The following is a 20,150-nucleotide window of genomic DNA, read 5'->3' as shown; positions in this document are numbered from 1 at the left end:
TTGGGGAACGTTTGATTCCCAACTCGGATCGCAGGGCTGACTTGATTACAGCGGCTCATGAAGGTGTGGCGTCTGCGCATGCGGGCGTCTCAGCCACTGTAACTCATTTACAACAACGTTTCTGGTGGCGGGGACTGTACAAACAGACGCGTGATTATGTCCTTCTTTGTGACATATGTCAGCAGATTAAACCTTCGACTGCTGCGCGTCCGCCACAGACTGAGTTGTACATTTCTAATAAACCGCTAGGTTGTGTTTATTTAGATCACTGCGGTCCTTTTTCATCTGATACTGCGTATAAGTACATCTTAGTTGCAGTTGATTCATGCACACGCTTTGTGTGGGTCTTTCTCCATCGCAGCGCTGATTCACGGACTGTCATTAGAGATTTGCGCATCTTTGTAGGGATTTTTGCCTGTGGTACCTTCCATTCAGATCAGGGTCCGGCTTTCGCCTCTAAGGCGTATAAGGATGCCATGAATTTGATGGGGGTCCAAGTCAAGTTTTCGTCTCCCTACAGACCTGAGGGTAACAGTGTAGTGGAGCAAATGAACCGTGATTTAAAGCAATCTTTGACAGCTCGAGTTATAGGCACTGGCAGAAACTGGCTAGTCCACCTCTATGGCGTGCAGCGTGCTCTTAATAATCTCCCTAGAAGGTCTCTGGGTGGGCGGACCCCATACGAAATGCTCTTTGGCATCAAGATGTTCGTCCCTGACCTTGACGGTCTAGACTGCGTGGCTCGCGCCACAACCTTTGACGTAGATGAACATTGTACTGTTTTACAGAATCTACAAAAGACCAGAGACAGTCTTGTAAAGGAACCTTTGCCCTCCACATCGGATGTTGCGCTGCAGATCCCGGTAGTCGGCTGGCTACCCCAAGTTGGAGAACTGGTTCGAGAGAAGATCGACAACAAGAAAGAATTTGGTCCTTCCTATCGAGCTCCGGTTCCAGTACTTGGAGTGAAGGGCACAAGAACATTCATTTTACCACCACTTCCTGGTCGTAAGGAAAACAGGTTTATCTCAATTGACAATGTCAAGATACACAGAGTGGCCGATTCTTCTTAGCATGACACCGGCTGTTTCCTGTCCTTGCATTGTGAGAAATTCAGTTTTGCCCACTGCTTCTAATCATGAAACTGAAGTGGCAATTGAGTTGTCTGCTATTTCCAGTCCTTTATTAAGTACTTTGCCCGGTACAGACCTTGCTGAAATAGACTATACTTACCCCACTGACTTGTCCATGCCTGACCTGCAAGCCCGTTTGGCCACAGAATCCAGATTTTCATTTGACTCTGTTTCCAATGCCTCGAAGAAACCCTCACGTTTTGCAGTTTATGCCAGCTTGTTTAAAAAACATTTTTTAATTCCGCCTTGGACATATATTTGGCTGGTGCTTTTTTCAATTTACCTTTTTATGTCAATTGGGTTTGTGTTTTATTTTTTCCGTCTTATGAATGGACACTATGTCGAAGAAAGAACTTGCATTCGACATCTAAATGGAACTTTGGCCCCCCTTTCCTCATCGCATTCTGCACACAGATTGAAAAGAGACGTGACATTTGTTAACATCACTGCTTGGCCTGTCCTTGATGGGATAGTGTGGGATGCCGTTAGGTTTCAAATTCATGGCCCTACCGAGGTTGTTAATGTCCCCAATGTGCTTAGGGTTAACATGGGGGATGTTGTGAAACAAAACATTCGTTCTGATGATTGGGATGTTCAGGCCGTAGAGTCTTTGTTTTCTGATTTGAAATACTATGCTGCCTTTGATGCTGAGGATTTGTACTTAGAATCTGCTAATTATGGTGATTTGTTTTGCTTTCAGCATTTTGGCAATCACTTCTTACATAAAACAGCATCACGAAGGAATACTGTATATTATACACAATGGGAGCATTGCCCAGCTCCTAAACAAGGCAGTTTGAGTACTTATTTAAAAAAGTACACTTATTTTACTGACTTCAATCAGTCTAATCATGAGTCCTTTTATTTTAAAATGACACAGAAGCCTATGTCCAAGGTTAGACTTACCGATACCAAATTGTTGTATTCGAAGTGCTTTCTTGATCAGCTAGCTATTGGCGGCTATGAATTATGGAAGGAAGCTATTGACTTAAAATCTGTTTGGGGTTCTAAGAGTTGGCAGGTACAAGGCACTGAGGCTTTGCATCGTGCTTGTCTCATCCCGAATCAAATGTTGTTTTTGAATTCCTCTATTTCACAAACGACGTGCTTTGGATTGGCTACTTCTAAAAAATTGAATTCTCCATCCATCCCAGAGTTAGAAGAATATTATGGCTGGAGTAATTATACTCAGTTTTCTATTAGGGACTTGCAAACCCTATTGCTGAATTCGTCCTTTAACATATCCAGTATGGATCCAAAAGGTTGGCTAGTGTGGCACAGAAGTGCGGAATCATGCCAGCACCGTTTTCTGGGTTTATCTGATGGCTTTACACAGGTTAGACCTGATCCACGTTTTGATACTGAGCATTCTGTCACAACTTACTCTGTGGGCAAATTGTGTCAGAATTGGCTGAAACATTCAGCATTGTCTGCAGTTAAATTACATCTTGCAAAGCTGAATGATGATATCGATTTGAATGACTTCATGAAGGGCCCGGCTAGTGGTAGATCAAAAAGATGGATATATGCTGTTTACAATGAAATCTGGAAGACATCACAGATTGAGGCGGCGACACGCCTTAGAGCTATAGATCAAGCCAATCTAGAGAAAGTGCTTGCTGTGGTAGATAATAGTATTAACATGCTTTCTTCCCGCATTTACACTTTAGATAATATTGTGTCTTCTGTAGTGGATATTGTGAATGATGAAGTGTCTGTGTTGTACCATGGTCAGAATCAATTACGTTCTATCATGCAATTTGCATGGACCCTTCAAACGTTGAAAACTGGCAAGGTGCCATGGAGCTACATGAATGTTTCTTCTCTCTTTGCCCCCTTTAATTTGACTGACAAGCAGATCCTGCTTTCCATGCGAGATGCTTCATTTTCTATGTTACATATTGAGAGATTGGAGTCCTTGCCTTTTTCTGTGGCAGAGGCCAACGATGCAATGTGGCTTATCCACGGTTTAATAACTTTGCCTTTTGCTCTGTATAAATTTACAAATTGTATGCGATATGTTGCCATAGGTCGCTATGAGCCCTTAGGTAGTGCATTTCTCCATGAAGTCTGGTCCCTTCCTTTCACTTATAGATGTTTGAAAGACGGCCAGGAAGTTTATCTGAATGGGGAGGAGTGTACAGAAACACCAGATCATTCGCTAATGTGTAGGCATATACAATTGCACGGTTCCTGTAACCAAGACCGGCCGAACTTGGCCTGCGTTTTAAAAGGAACTCCATTTCCTGCAATCTCCCCGACTTTTACCTTACTAGGGACCGGAAGTTATTTACTTTTAAATAATGAAGATTGTTGCGGGTTAATTAAAGGTGTAGCTTATGTGGTAACTGTAACTGAGGGTGTCGTTTGCTGCAGAAATGTCCTGTACCCACCCACACATGAAAATAGGGAGGTTTCCATTTGGCCACGCATCCCAACCTTGAAAGCAGAATTCAGCGGCATGAGCAGAATAAGGGCGCTATTGTCCCAGAAGGAAGTGGCCTTGAGTTCGGCTAGGGAAACTTTCGTTCTTCACATAGCTAATACACGGACAGAAGTTCAGGCCCTTTTAAATACTGATTTACCGTTACATTTCAGCGAGATGGTACATTCTATCTTCAACGCGTCCTCCACAAATGGGCTGGCGCATTTTTTTAAATCTGTTAGCAGTGGTCTTGTAACTTCATTTGAAAAAATCTTTGGAGTCATCCCTGCTTCCTTCCATTCCATTTTTTCGAGTTTATTTGGTGGATTCCCGGTTATCCTGGCACTAGCGGCTGCCGTTCTAGTGGTTGTTTGCTTCCTTAAATATGGATGCCCCACGTGTGGAAGGAGCAGCCCAGCCCCTCCTAGCGCTGTTTCGGGACCGAATGCTTGAATATTATGGCACGCTGCCGCTTGCGATTTTAAGCACGGCATATGGATTATCGTTTCGGTTTTCCTACTTCACCTGTGTCCAGCCTGTATTTCACTGCCTAAGCTGTGACTTCGATTGGGCCATTGATTTGTGTCTCTGCGGACCGGTTTCACCTGAAGTCGACTTTAATCAGCTGATGAGTCCCATCGTTACTCACGAGTTGGTTTGTACTGGCGACAGGATTATGGCCTTAGCAGCGATGCATGGACTAATGGGTCCTTGGAACGTTCTTACAGCAGCGCAGGATTTCTTGTCAATGAGCTTTCTTGAAAACCCTCCGAGTTGTCCTCTGATGGTAATAGAGGCTCCAGTGTTGGGAGAACACGTTTTCTCTTTTCCTCTTTTGAATTGGATGGCTGAACTGTTTTCGGATGAAGACGGTGATTTCCTGTTGGTGGCTGTAGCTGCATATTTTGCATATTCGGTCTTGCCTTGAAAAGACTTCCTGGTCTATGATGATGCCCCATTTTTTTTTTTTTACATTTTTCTCCTCCCAGTTCTATTGGCTTGAGTGCTTGTGACATTTTTTAGATTTTGATTTAATTACTGCAGTTTTTTATACTTAAAAGGTTGTTCATGGTTGTTGAACTCTGCTTTCATGAAGTTGCCCTTATCTTATCTTATCTTATCCGTCCTCGGATCATGGGGGGGTGTCATATAGCTACTATATATCTTTATAATGCGTTAAGTTAGCATAGGCACATTACATGTTTAAATGCCATTTTTCCTTTTGCTGCTGCTGCACACGACACTTAATTGTTGATTTAGCTTTCAACCTAGTAGTTCGTTGTGGTTTACATGAGAATAATATGTTATTACTCTGATATCAGCTTTGCTCAATAAACTATGTCTGTACAGGGAGTGCTAAAGCTTCAGGAACAACAAGATACTGAATTGTTATGAGGTCTGATCTTTGCGCCTTCTTAGACATAACATAAGTGCAGCTTCTGCCAACTTTGGCTTTTAGGCGGGTTTTATATTGCTTTGCTTGAGGCACACACAACACACTTGATGCTGTTCGCATGCAGAGAGGGCTGGTGAATGCTGATGTGATCTCTTCATTCTAGGATCCTGAGGTATGGGCCCGCCCTAATTCAAACCCAAAGATACCTTCTTAGCTCTTAATATAATATGTGTGTTAGGGAGGGTGAGAAATAAGTGTTGTTAACTCTTATTCATTACAGCATGTTAACATGCTGTCACCATTTGCTTTCTATGGACTAGTAACTATGCTGATAACTTTGCTTTTGATAATATGTTTCCTTGTATTATCTAAGATACTGCGCCTGAGAAGACGGCATTAGTAAATAAATATTTCAAATGTGCACGTTTCCTCATTTACTCCACGTTCTGGTTTGAAATGATTGTATAACGAAAGAGTGCTCATGTGTTCCACGTAACCTGAGGTATTGTAAGCTCATGTTCTGGTTTGTCTAAACATTGGGAGTTTGTTATGACCAATGAGACACTGTAGCTAGCTCGGTAAGGGGTTTGTTGGGTACTCAGGTGAGTTTTGGGTCACCCTAATTCGCTGAGGTTCCAATCCTCTGTGCACAGTTCTGTGGGAGAACAGAAACCCTGCTACAAGAGCAAAAGAAATCAGGAAGTTCACCAAGAGGATACTTTCTTTTGTTGAAGATGAAAGACAACATGACTTGTACCCTGTGGTTAAAAAAGATACAAACATTAGCAGGATCTAGAGAGCAAAGCTCTACGGTCTTCACATTGATTTCCTTAATATTTGGGTTTGTTTCTCTCAAAAAGTCAAATAAATCACCCCATGCATACTCAGCACAACTGAGTGACACAAGCCTAGTAGGTGCAACTAGGTTAATCAACATACATTTCAGTTCTCCATGTCAACAATACCAATATTCATTGATCCCATGTTGGCATGCCATCAAATTAATCAAATTGTATCCCAAATTTTCATCCTTTCCATGAACTTTGTCATCAAATTTCTCGACAGAGAGATTGTCTATATTAACTCCTATCTTCAGTATGTGGTTTACAGCATATGATATTTGTAGGAAGTTGGCTCTCTGTATGGTGTACTAAAATGAAGTACACTGTGTAGAGAGTCAATGGGATCCCCAATTTGTATACATAGATAAAAGCAGATAATTAGGCCTGGGCACGGAACTATGCTCTCTTCGCGGAGTTTGCGGAGTTTTCTGCGCTCTGCAGAGATCGCGGAGTGCATAAAACTCCGCTTTGCGATGTGCAGCAGAGTTGTTTCCCTCCTAGGGATCGCGAATGGTAAGTTCTCAAGCACGAACGGTAAGTTTGCGAGCGCAAGCTGCTGCTCAGGAATATATCAAACCAAGCTGCAGGTATACCAGCATAAACTGCAGTTCGCACTGCACTCTGCCACTCATGGAACTTTGCTGAGTTTTTTTTGTAACTTCGCGTAGTTCTGTGCAGCAAAACTCCGCGAACTACGCCAGGCCTGCAGATAATACTAATTTTCTCTTTATGGTAGTGTGGATGAGCAGTTAGGCTTATTAGAAGGAAGTGCTAAGCTTTTGTTTTACTCACAAAGGCAAAAAAAATGAGACACACACTCAGGAGTAAATGAGAAACCAATTTTTTATAATATTATCAATGTATATGTCATTTTGAAGACCAAGAATACAGTTCTAAGGTAAGTATTTTTGGAATTACGATTTTTCAAATTTCAGAAAACATCTCACTTTTGTGTGCAAATGTGCACCTTTGAAAACAATGATGAAAAATTATAAACGGCATATAAAATGAGCTAATGCCTCCACGAAGTTCACCTTCTCGTTTTAGGTCAATGTTGAATCCTGGTTTAAAGTTCCAGCAGAAGAAGTTTAGGAGCGTCCCGGTTTGACTGGAAGCAGAATGCTGAGTTTCTTGGAAGCTAGTGTGCAAAGACAAAGGGGGCCACTTGAAAACACACTGCACAGGAGGACTTACAGGTAAGTCTGAGGGGTCTCCTTGGAGGGAGGAGGTCGCAAGGGCCTGGGAACCATGGGAGCACAGCAGGTTAATCGTGAGCAGGACCGGTGGGGCTGGGTGCAGAGTAGATAGATCAGCTGGGCATCGTGCATCTTGAGATAGTCGCAGTCAGAAGCAGGGAACTTGGAGTTGTGATCTCGGGACAGCTGGGCCATTCAGGAAGTGTGTCTCAGGGGTCTCGATGTCCCTCGACTGGTGCTTGCTTCGGGAGTTATTGGAGTCTGGAGTGGAATCTTCTTCTATGTGCTTATCATTGGGGGTCTGGTATTCTGTGTTCTTATTCTGTTCAGAATCAAAATAAATAGCATACTCTTCAGAGCAAATGTCTTATCAATTATTATAGCCTTAAAATGTTTTTTTTTACTTCTTTTCTTCTCCTTTTACACTGCCTCATATTTCACTCCAAATACTCAATTACCCTGCTACAAAACATTTTAACTTTTATTTCCTTAATTTGCTTTGGTCTTCTTGTTCAACTATCTGCTTTCTGATAAGATTCCTCACTCTTGATGCCACTCCTTTCCTTTCTTAGCAGGTTTTTTATTTGCATGGTTTTGCTCACTTTGCATTATGCATAATATTTTAAGAAAAGTCTTACTTTTCTTACCAGTAAGTGTTTTCTCTTTAACCACATTCTCCACATTTGTTTCCATTTTTTTACTGTATTGTAATGTGGAAACTTTCTTGTTTGTATTTTTCCGCATTTTAACTCTGTTTTGAATTACAAGTCTAGAAAGAAAAACACAAATCAATACATTTAGCTTTCCATTATGTACTATTAAATTACATACTTTTAGTATTTAAGTGTCTACATAAACAATTATGGTATAACCTCTCCAATTATGTTATTTTTCATGTTTAAATCAGTGTGTGCCTGGGTGTGTCAACATATTAATTGGTGTGTTCCTGGGTGTCTCAGTGTATGCATAAGCATGAGAACTGTGTGTCTTATTTTATGGGTCAGTGTGTCAGTGGGTGTGTCACTGTACCATCAGTGTGTGCCTCGCTGTATTACCACATGCATCAGAGTGTGCCAGGGTGTGTCAGCCTGTGCATCAGTTTGTGTCTGGGTGTGTCAGTGTATGCATACGTTTGAGCCTGGGTGTGTCATTGTATGGATCAGTGTGTGACTGGATGTGTCAGTGTATGCATAATTGTGTCATTAGGTGTGTTAGTGTATGAATGAGTGTGTCCCTGAGAGTGTCAGTGTATCCATAAGGGTCTGCTTGGGTGTGTCAGTGTATATAGGATTGTGCGAATGGAATGGTTACTGGATGTGTCATTGAGTATTAGAGTATGTAACTCTGTGTGCAACTGGCTTTGTTACTGCTGGATTATTTTGTAAAACAACAAACACCGGGCACAGTGCTCTTTACTGCAGAAGGGCATGTAGACTCTAGAAAAACATAGTCATATTACAATTGTAAAAATCATAACAAGTATGGTTTAATGAATGTTTTTTATTTTATGTTATTCTCTTTATATTTGTAGGTGAAAAAATATATATATATTTTACATATAGAAATCACAGATAGAAAAATAGATATACAATCCCAATGATATAGTGCAAATTAGAACAACATGTACATTTAATTTAATTTAAAAAACATTTGTAAAGCGCGGCGTTCACCCTACGGTTTCTTGGCGCTATAGTAGTAGGTCCAGCAACTGGGGGCGGAGTGAACCTGGTGCAGGGAAGGAGGGACAAGTTACAAGGAAAAGGCCTGTTTGAACAGAAACGTTTTTAGGTCTTTGCGGAAGGAGGAGTATTGTGTGGCAGATCGTAAATGGTCGGGGAGGGAGTTCCAAAAGGTGGGGGCCAAAGTTGAAAAGTTGGCTCCACCCCACTTTTTACGTTTAAAACGCGGGATTTGCAGGAGGGATTTAGCGGAAGAACGAAGCTCTCTGACCGGGACATATTCATTGATCACAGAGGAAATGAAGGCTGGGGCAGTGCCCTGGCGGGCCTGAAAGACCATACAGCCGGTTTTAAAGAGGGAGCGTTCCTTGACAGGAAGCCAATAGAGCTCCTTAAGGAGGGGTGTAGAGTGGTGAAAACGTGGGAAACCATACACCAACCGAGCTGCTTGGTTCTGGACCATCTGGAGTTTGCGCAGGCTGTATGCAGGGATGCCGTTGTACAGGGCATTGGCATAGTCCAGCCGCGAGATCACCAGCGCGGACATGATCAGCTTAAGTGCCTGGGGGGAAAAGAAACGAGAGACAGCGCGGATAGTTCGGAGAGTGAGGAAACAGGAAGAAACCACAGAGCTGATTTGTGAGTGTAAGGTGAGTTGGTTATTTATTTTGACACCCAGGGTTTTAACTGTGGAGGAAGGAGTGGGGGAGGGACCAAAACAAGAGGGCCAAAAAAGAGAGTTCCAGGGACTGGAAGAACCACCTGTGAGAACCAACTCGGTTTTGTCCGGGTTCAGCTTGAGATGGTTGTGGTTCATCCAGTCCCTGATGAAAATCATAATGGACTGGAAGTTTGAGATAGAGAGGGGAGAAGAGGAGAGGTTAAAGATGAGCTGGAGGTCATCCGCGTAATTATAAACGGTGACCTCCAGCTGCTGAAGTGCCAGGATTAGAGGAAAGATGTAAAGATTGAATAATAAGGGAGAAAGAGAGGAACCCTGGGGGACACCGCAGGTGACTTGAAGTGGGGTGGTCGTGAAGTCCCCCAACCGAACCGCCTGGGTGCGGTCCCTCAGGAAGGAGGATAGCCAGACCAGGGCTGAGCCCTCAATTCCCGCCGCCCTGACACGTGAAAGTAAGATGGAATGGTCCACCGTGTCAAAGGCGGCGGAGAGGTCGAGGAGCACCAGAGCCTGATGTTTGTTGCAATCCATACCCTTCCTGAGGTTGTCCAAGACTGACACCACGACAGATTCGGTAGAATGCCTGGGGCGGAAGCCGGCCTGACGAGATGCCAGACCCCCATTTGCTTCTACATGGGTGCTGAGTAAAGAGGTGACATGGCGCTCAAGCACCTTGCCCAAATATGGCAGCAGGGAAATGGGGCGGTAATTAGCTGAGATGGATGGGTCAGCGCCGGGCTTCTTTAAAATGGGCACTATTGTAGCTGATTTAAGAGCGGGGATCACCACTCCCTGAGTAAGGGAGCTGTTAAGGAAAGTAATGGGAGGCTGGGGACAAGTAGAGTAGATCTGTTGTAGGATTCGTGCCGGACAGATGTCTGCCGGAGAACCAGATTTGACTTTAGGAAGTATCTTTAAGAATACTTCCTCAGTAAGGAGGGGAATTGAAGTAAGGTGGCACTGAACAGGGGGAGGGGAAGGGTCAACAAAAGTAGAGGAAGGGAGGGGAATATTAGCCTTAATGGTTGCAATCTTGTCCAGAAAGTAGGAGTTTAATTGGTCACACAGGGGCTGGGTTGGGGGGATTTGAGGTGAGGCTCTATCGGAATAGGCTAGGTCATTAACTATACCGAAAATCTCCCTAGATTTATTTTCCGCTGTCATTATTTTTGTGGAGAAATAGGAGGTTTTGGCAACTAAAATGGCTTTCTTATACTCAGTTAGTAGTATTGAGTAGTGAGTTTTTAATAAGGGGCAGTAGTTTCTTCTCCACTGTCTCTCTGCTTGCCGTAAGGTCAGTTTTTGTTCTTTTAAGTTGTCATTGAACCACCTGTTGGAGTCCTTGGGGCGTCGGGTGGAGATACGACGGAGTGGAGCAACCGAGTCGCAACCTCCAGCCAGCCAGGTATTGATAGCGATGGCTTGGGAATTGGATGAAAGACCAGTGAGGGTCGGGGAGGAGTTCTGAAGCAGGAAGGTCAGGGAGGGAAAATCAACTCGGTTCCATTTCCGCGCCCAGGTGTTTCTGGCATGTGGGACCTTAGAAATAGGTTTGAGAAGGATGGAAAAAGAGATAAGGGCATGGTCGGACCAGGGACAGGGAGATACAGACACCGGGGAAACAGGAAGGTTGAGAGACCAAACCTGGTCAAGTATGTGACCACGAGAATGTGTAGGGACAGATATGTGAGGGACAAAGTTCAGGGAAAGAAGAGATTCAGTGAATTCTTTAGATTCGGTGCACTCTGAAGGATCTGAGGGCCAGTAGTTGAAATCGCCTAGCACCAAGACCGAGGCATAATTGACCACCAGAGTGGCCAATAGGTCTTGAAATGCTGGCAAAAACAGAGACGAAGGCTGGGGTGGACGGTACATCAAGAGGCACGTAATTGGAGGGGAAAAGGATAGGGAGCGGACTACAAGGAATTCAGTTTGGGCAATAGGGGGAGAGGGGAGAAGTTGAAAATTAAAATCGGACCGAGCAATTAAGGCCACACTACCACCCATCCTGCCCGCGGGGCGATCGGCGCGCAGAGCAGCGTAGGAAGGGGGGAGGGCGGCCAAGAGTGCGGGTAGGGAAGAATCACAAAACCAGGTTTCGGTCAGGAGCAGTAAGTCGGGCTTCTCGGAATCAAGCAGGACAAACAGCTCGTGGTGGTGTTTGACCGCTGACCTGGTGTTAAGCAAAAGAACAGATAATGAAGGAGTAGGAGGAGGGGGGCCAGGCAGGGAAGAGCACAGCGGTGAAGAGGCCGGCAAAGGCAGCGTCAGTGTTGGCAAAGATGGAGGGGCAAGCCCTAGTAAAACAATGTAGCTGCGAACAGATTCTGAAAGTGGCCAGTGGCCTTGGAGGGAAGTGAGCTCCTCAGTAGAGTACGATGTTAATTTGGCATGGGGACATGCCCCTTGCCCCGTCCGGCCGCGGACGGGCGCAGACGGGCTTGCCTTAGGCGCGCCTTCGGCGCGCAAACGGCGCACCCGCTGCGCACGTCCTCTGCGCGTTCTAGAGTTGCACATTGAGATATAGGTCCTTAGGGGCGGGAGGGGGCGTGGCCTACAAGTGGGCGTGGCCAGCGGCGATGGGAGCCGGTAGAGGGGGGGCACGTGACAGCGCTAGATCCGCTGCACGGCGCCCTCAGGTGCAAAGTGCTTAAAGTTAAAACAAATAGTATTTAAAAACACAAGTAAACAATCAAATGCTGCTTCTCCCGGCTTTCCGCCTCAGGAGACAGGAACCAACAGAGCGCTCGTGTTCAGTGCTTAAAAAGGGCGGGAGGGGGCGTGGCCTACAAGTGGGCGTGGCCAGCGGCGATGGGAGTCGGTAGAGGGGGGGCACGTGACAGCACTAGATCCGCTGCACGGCGCCCTCAGGTGCAAAGTGCTTAAAGTTAAAACAAATAGCATTTAAAAACACAAGTAAACAATCAAATGCTGCTTCTCACGGCTTTCGGCCTCAGGAGACAGGAACCAACAGAGCGCTCGTGTTCAGCGCTTAAAAAGGGCGGGAGGGGGCGTGGCCTACAAGTGGGCGTGGCCAGCGGCGATGGGAGCCGGTAGAGGGGGGGCACGTGACAGCGCTAGATCCGCTGCACGGCGCCCTCAGGTGCAAAGTGCTTAAAGTTAAAACAAATAGTATTTAAAAACACAAGTAAACAATCAAATGCTGCTTCTCCCGGCTTTCCGCCTCAGGAGACAGGAACCAACAGAGCGCTCGTGCTCAGCGCTTAAAAAGGGCGGGAGGGGGCGTGGCCTACAAGTGGGCGTGGCCAGCGGCGATGGGAGCCGGTAGAGGGGGGGCACGTGACAGCGCTAGATCCGCTGCACGGCGCCCTCAGGTGCAAAGTGCTTAAAGTTAAATCCAATACATATGTATTCAAGCAGTCAATACAATTGATTTGACCTAGAAATGTACTTATTCCTCAAGAATTCAGTACAAAAACATGATCATTCACTGTTGCAGCTTGCATGATTAATAATTCACTGTAGTTAATAATTTATAGTCTGACTGTTTTATTTACATAATGTTATATTCTTTACATTATGCAGATTGACATGTAATAAGAACCAAATATTCAGAGACTGGTGACATATGCATAAAAACTAACGCGTTTCTGCTAGGCCTTCTTCAGGATTCCTGACGTGAACATTGATTAATTAGTGAGTGAATAACAACTACACATGATCACATTCAATTGTAAATGTGAACTTTGTTAATTCATGCAAGTGACACAGTAACATAAATTTAAAATCTGAATAAATCATGCAAGTATCACCAATTATATGATCTCAAGAATTTGTGACCGCGTTTCTTACAGTGTCAACATATATTAGAATAAGCCAAGCTGGAAAATCTTATTCTATTATAACTATTGCAGCACAGATGGCTCATAACTATGTATGGTATTGATGCTGATTTGAAAATTACCTCCACTTACTTCTTGGATGTCGCTAGTGGTTAATATACCAAATCACTGAATTAATATGTATGGTGTCACTCTTCAGTATAAATAACTGGATTAAGGGACAAAAACGGGCACACAGTTATATTTTGCTTGCATCTTTTATTTATAGTTTAAAGATGATGTCTCAAAACCTGTACTAAATAGGTTAGTAGATACCTTCATTTAAATGGACATATATGTGGACCTTTATATGGTTCCAAGTCAGCAAAGAAAGCTGAAAGGACTTATAATCTGCAAAAACAACAAGATTGTATCGGAGGGCCAAATTACTAATGGGCACTTGGATTACAACAAATAACTATTTGTGCCGTAGTTGGTTTTCTAATACTAATGATAAAGCTTACCTCTCCTCTTATATTAAGTCCTTTGGCTACAAAATAACATGGTATCCACTTTTGTCTGTTTCTATGAAGCAGGGATGGCTTATCAATTTCTAAAAACAATGTGCTTGTAATTCAATTGTAACTTATTTCTGAATACTATTGTATGACCAAAATCTAAGTGCTTTAACACCTCTACTAACCTTTTGATGTAGAATAAGGACAGCCAGTGTCGCACTCTTAGTCTTAACTGATCTGGATGATTGATAAAAACGATCCTGTCATATATCTCTACAAATGTAAAGATGAAAAATACCGATATCAGTAAGACTTATAAACTAATCTGGTTAGTCATGAGATGAACATGATGGTAACATACTCGATATATTTTGAATAACCAAGCATGATTAGTTAATCTGCAAAATAGCCCATTTTTGTAAGGCAGATGAGAATTATGTCAGGAAGCTGACTACATTATAAATACCAACATTAGTGAATTTTGTAAACTGATCTGGTATGGCAAAAGAAAAACATGATGGTAACATGCTTATTATCTGATAAGTAACCCGACATAAATGGTTAATATACAAACTAGCCCGTTGTTATAAGGCATAAATCAAATGTGAGACAGGTCGAGTGAATGACTGATTTATAACTAATTGTTCATTAGTGGATATAAAAAGAAACCTTTATCAAGACACTCTATTCACTGATTAGTGGGAACTGGCCCTAACAAAAATTTTGCCAGATCAATACAATAAACCAACCATCTACTTGAACTATCTACCAATCTTTATGTTTGGGAACTTGATGTAAATATGCTCCGCAAGCTACAGAGTCCTCACTTCGGGGTGTGCTATAGAGGGCCGTCGCCTATGAAAGCCTTCTTTATACATAATACATAAGGACCACACTCAACGTTATACTGGAACTCCAGGAAGCCATGTAGGTCTCAAAAACACATAATATTTAAGGTAACGAGAGAGGAGCAATAATCTTTATAGCACATTTCCGATAAAATGGCCCGGAGTTGTAGTAGGCACTTACCGGCGTGCAAAGACACTCGTGTATAACTCGATATATCAACCAAACAAAACGCCTGCATTTATGTCTAGATTTAAATCCTCAACCCTACCTGCGTCACGTATCCGGCAACGTCACTAATTAGAGACGACTGCTAGGTTCCCGTCAGATGTAAAAACGGCCGCCATTTTAAAATGTCTAGTTTGTGGTGGAGAGCAATTGATTCATAGTTACTGCTGGATACATAAGTGCTGAATGTCTAAGTACCTCCGACTCTGTGTGACTGGGTGTGTTAGTGGGTCTATGTTTTTGTAAATAGGTATGTGAGTCAAAATGAGGATGGGAGACTAAATAACTTGGTTTATGGGTCTGTAATTGTGTGGGTAACTCGCTGTAACTTTAACTACATGTCCTACTATCTACGTACATAGCTCTCTGACCTATGGCCTATATATAGCCTACCTTATAGGGTGACTTATATGTACTAGAAGGAAACTTAAATGCTTTGCAAGGAGTTTTAAATGCCAATTCGACCTAGCAGTAAAACTGCACTCAAAAGTTCTGCAGTATCAGGCCCAACACATGCGGATGACTGTTTGTAAAGTCTGTTTTCATTTTTGTGGTCAGCATGAGAATTCTGAATTTTAATGGAAACTGGAGCCATGACTTGCAGTCAATTTGCATCAATTAGTGAGGTTGGGAGTACAATGTTGAAATGTGCCCACCGCTAAACACAATAGAGGCACGCAAATTGACAGCAGGTCACTGCCTAGTTTCCATTAAAATTCAGAATGCTAATGCTGACCACAAAAATGAAAACAGTCTTTACAGTATCTAAAACAGTGTCCTTAATATCTTGCTTTCTTCTTGCAGAAGGAAGATAAAACACACGGAAGTAGAGATCGGTTCATTTCTTAACAGACCGTGCCAAAACCACACTGAATGAATGTACGGGGCGTCTGGCTTTCCTTTTCAAAATTACTCGTGACTAGTCTAATTACGTTTCCCCACGGGAATTACAATACCTGTTTCTTGTACTAAGTTGCAGTTACAACATCTTAAAGAATCATTTGATGCTGTAGATCAATTCCTGATACATTCATAACAAGGTAGATCCAAAGTATTCTAAAATATTGCCAGTTTACTAGGAACTGGATGTGGAGCAGGAATGCAATTACTAAAAGAAATGTTTAATGTTTATTTTTAGTTACTTGACACCAAGCCCAAGTCCTGAGGAGAACCTCCCAGCAGGATGGGGTTCGAAACATGTTGACTCTTATGGGATAAGACAATTGCTTAAAGCGCTGTAATTTTATAAATTCCTGTTTTTGTATTTGCTTTGACTTTCTTTTTATTGTAACCTTGATTTTAAAACTGCCGCCCACATACTTGCACGTTAAATTGGGTCCTCACCGCGATTTAGCGGGTCTTCTGTGTGCTCTTCGTCACCCTTGACGCCATCTTAGGGGTCAGAAAGGGACGCTTGAGGCCAGTGCAGGTTAGCGCTCCAGCAGTCAGGTTGACTGGTCTGAGGCAAGCGCGAAGCGTGAAGTGTATTTAAGGGCAGTCTAGAGGTAAGGTCAGCCTTGATAAGGCTACCCTTTGCTGCGCGTTACCGCTTTTCTTAAAGCGCTGTAATTTTATAAATTCCCGTTTTTGTATTTGCTTTGACTTTCTTTTTAATGTAACCTTGATTTTAAAACTGCTGCCCACATACTTGCACGTTAAATTGGGTCCTCACCGCGATTTAGCGGGTCTTCTGTGTGCTCTTCGTCACCCATGACGCCATCTTAGGGGTCAGAAAGGGACGCTTGAGGCCAGTGCAGGTTAGCGCTCCAGCAGTCAGGTTGACTGGTCTGAGCCTTATTTTAATGCAAGGATGCTAGCGCACGGCGCATGCGCACGGCGTGTGTGCCGTAGTAACGCCGGAGTCATGCCAGAGTCCAGCCCGTCTGCGCCCGTCCGCGCCAAGGACGAGCTGGACGAGGGGTCGCCTAACGGTTTTAGGAGCCACGCCATACGACTCTGGTATCCTCTCAAGGTACTGTTAGATCTGAAACAGGCTCGACTACCTTGCCATTATACGTTCCCCCCGGAGGCTGTACGTTTGTCCTCTACTTGTGGATGTTCTAGGTCCATTGCATTGTTGCTGGGCCCTCATGCCGATATTCTAATACAATCCCTTTGGCGGACCGTCCTTCAGATACAACCAGAGAGCTTGGCTATCTGATTAACGCTAGATCTTTGATTAGGAATAATGTCTCGTTTAAAGACTTTGTTGGGGTAAATAACCCCTCCTGGGTTTTTATAACGGAAACATGGGCCAGGGAATCCTCGGGGCTGATCTCGTTGAGGCGGTCCCAGATGGTTATACCTTGGTTAGGCTGGATAGAGTGGAACGTGTTGGCGGGGGGCTTGGTATCCTGCATAGGGACTCTTATTCGTGTCACACGACGCCTTTATCTGTTCCCGGTGAGGATATTGAGGCTATGCACTTTTCCATCAGTGCATCTCACTCCATCCCGTTTAAGGGGGTGCTTATATATAGACCCCCAGGGCCCAGAGCGGATTTCACTCACCATTTGCTCACTATTCTGGAACCATATTTTGGATCCGAGTCTGTTACAGTTCTGGGAGACATGAATTTCCATTTGGAAAATTCAGAGGTAAATGATACTCTCTGCCTCCTAGATACTTTATCTGCCTGTGGCTTGCAGCAATTAGTCAAGGGTGCCACCCATCAGGCGGGCCATACTTTGGATGGAGTTTTTACAAATGATAGACGGCTGTCAGTTGAAGCACCTATGTCGCTTTCCTGGTCAGATCATTTCGCCATTCCACTGTTATTGGAGACCACTCTTACTAATAATATACCGAAAGGCCCCAGCAAAATGGAACTTAAGCGGAATCTGAGGAAGGTGACTAACGATTCTTTGGCGCCATTAACCTCTACCTTATTAATCCTAAGAGATGAGGACGTTGACTCCGCGGTACAGAGATTTGAAGACGTTACCTCTGCAGCGCTGGATGTGCTTGCACCTCTCTCTTTGCGCTATAGTGCTAGAAAAAGGCCATCGGCTCCCTGGTATGTTGAGTCCCTAAGGCTACTAAGACAAGCCTGCAGAAAGCGGGAACGATGTTGGAGATCCAGTGGGAACATGGAGGATAGAGAATCTCATAAAAATCTTCTGAGGGAATACAGGATGGAGCTCATTAGAATTAAACAAGAATATTATTCAAACCTCACTGGGGCTCTCACTTCACCTAGGGAGCTTTTTAACATTGTCGACTCTTTAATCACTTTGAAGACCCCTGATCCTGTTATTAATTCACAGCAGCTTTGTGATAACATAGACAAATTCTTTCAGGACAAAATTGATGGTATTGTTTCGACTCTTGAGCTCCAAAGGATCTCTGCATCTCCATCTGCCCTCCCCGTTCCTCAGATCTCCTCTTCTACTGAGCCAGTCGGACCGGCAAATTCGATCTCGCTGTCTAGCTTTCCTTTACTTTCTTTACAGGAATTAGAAGTCCTCTTGACCAAGACCAAATCCGGCTCACCCCTCGATCCCTGTCCTCTTCATATTCTTAAACAATGTAAGGAAACCCTCCTGCCCCCGCTACTTCAAATTATGAATAAGGCCTTAAGTGAAGGCATCTTTCCTTCCCAATGGAAGAAAGCGGTTGTGAAGCCGCTCTTGAAGAAGCCGTCATTGGACCCAGGAGTGCTGAAAAACTTCCGCCCCATTTCGCTGCTCCCAGCCCCAGCAAAGATGCTGGAAATCCATCTACACCAGCATCTTTCTTCCTTTCTGGATTCCGCTGGTCATTTGGATCACTCGCAGCATGGTTTCCGGAGGGGTCATAGCACGGAATCCGCTCTGACCGTGGTGCTTGATAATATCCGGACCACGGTCGATAAGGGCGGAAGTACGTTGCTGATCCTTCTGGATCTCACAGCTGCGTTTGACACCCTGTCTCCCCTCGTTTTAACATCTCGTTTGAGGGAGATAGGGGTGGAGGGGCACGCGTTAAGCTTGTTGGCCTCTTTCCTGGACCAGAGGGAACAGAGAGTGAAGCTGGGAGAGTTCCTATCTCCATCCCTGCCGCTGAATTGGGGGGTCCCACAGGGTTCAGCGTTAAGCCCGACCCTGTTTAATATCTATGTGACCCCCCTGGCCAGGCTCATCAGATCTTTCGGGATGGAGGTAGTTTCGTACGCCGATGATACGCAGATCTTACTGTCTCTCGCCCAGCCTGTCAGCTCCTCTGCCTCCAAGTTTAGACTCTGTATGGAGGCAGTTGCCTTGTGGATGATTAACAATTCACTGCGGCTAAATGGCGAAAAGACGGAGATCCTCGTATTCGGCGAGAAGGAAGACATCTGGTCGGCGGAATGGTGGCCCGAATCCCTGGGGACCTGTCCAGCTCCAACTCGGGCAGCACGAAATCTGGGGGTCATGATTGATCCCTCCCTTGACATGGCTCTTCAAGTAAGGCGGACTATTCCCACCTGCTGGGGCATCATTGCAATCTTGCGCAAAATCAAGTATTATTTGTCGGTGCAAGCTCGGAAACAAACTGTCGTAGCTTTGATAACATCTCGGCTCGACTATTGCAATGCTTTATATGCCGGAGCTAATAAAGGTCTGTTGCGAGGTCTTCAATCGGTGCAAAATGCTGCGGCGAAGTTTGTCCTGGACCTCCCGAAAAGGTCGTCTGCGACCGCTGCCAGGAAATCTTTGCACTGGCTCCCTATCGACGCCAGGATTTCATTTAAAGTGTTATGCCTGGTGTATGGTGCCCTAAACAGGAAAGAGACTTGAGGTATAAAAAATCTCCTCTCCCCGCATTTTCCTGCGAGGAACCTTCGCTCCTCGGCGAAATTGCTCCTTACTGTGCCTCGAGTGCGTAGAGCTAAATGGGGAGGCAGAGCCTTTTCCAATCTTGCTCCAAAATGGTGGAATATCGTTCCCTTGGAGATCAGGATTTTACCCTCAATGCCTTCTTTCAGAAAAGCTTTAAAAACATGGCTCTTTGGTAAAGCATACCCTTAGCTTTTGGTTTAGCCTTTTCTTTCCTTTTTCTGTTTTTTTTTTTGTTAGGCGCCTTGATGCCTTTGGGCAAAGTTGCGCGTTTATAAATTTACTTTCATTCATTAAATTTACTTTCAATTGGGTGCGCCACAAGGGAATAACCTACATCTTCCCCTTTCCCGGCAAGGACAACACTCTTTGAAATTATCCTTCCCTAAACATTAGAAATGGGCAGGACAAGAGGCAGAAGCCTTTATGAGAAATTTTGAGCGTCCGCCAAGTGTAGATGTAAATAAGGACTGGTTACTTGTATTTGCATTTTGAAGTTTAAATATACACAGTATTGTCTATTGTGTATTGCACCTTTATGTGTTGCATTATAAGTGGGCATGTATATATTTTTTTGAAATATGAAATTCTTATTCATGAAATGTGGCATTTACAAAGAAACAGTGT

The 20,150-nt window shown here is 44.1% G+C and overlaps 1 long non-coding RNA gene across 1 annotated transcript; it reads right to left on the bottom strand.

Annotated features, from left to right (window-relative positions):
* Positions 1-6,628: 6,628 nt before the first annotated feature.
* LOC144807748 (uncharacterized) lies at positions 6,629-14,762 on the bottom strand. The gene is made up of 4 exons (XR_013606426.1): positions 14,683-14,762; positions 13,839-13,926; positions 7,640-7,761; positions 6,629-7,314 (listed from the first exon to the last, which is right to left on the bottom strand). It is a non-coding gene; the product is annotated as an uncharacterized LOC144807748 (long non-coding RNA).
* Positions 14,763-20,150: the final 5,388 nt, after the last annotated feature.

Source organism: Lissotriton helveticus, chromosome 1_2 (assembly GCF_964261635.1).
Source record: "Lissotriton helveticus chromosome 1_2, aLisHel1.1, whole genome shotgun sequence".
Classification (NCBI taxonomy): Eukaryota; Metazoa; Chordata; class Amphibia; order Caudata; family Salamandridae; genus Lissotriton; species Lissotriton helveticus.
This window is presented reverse-complemented; position numbering and strand designations above follow the sequence as displayed.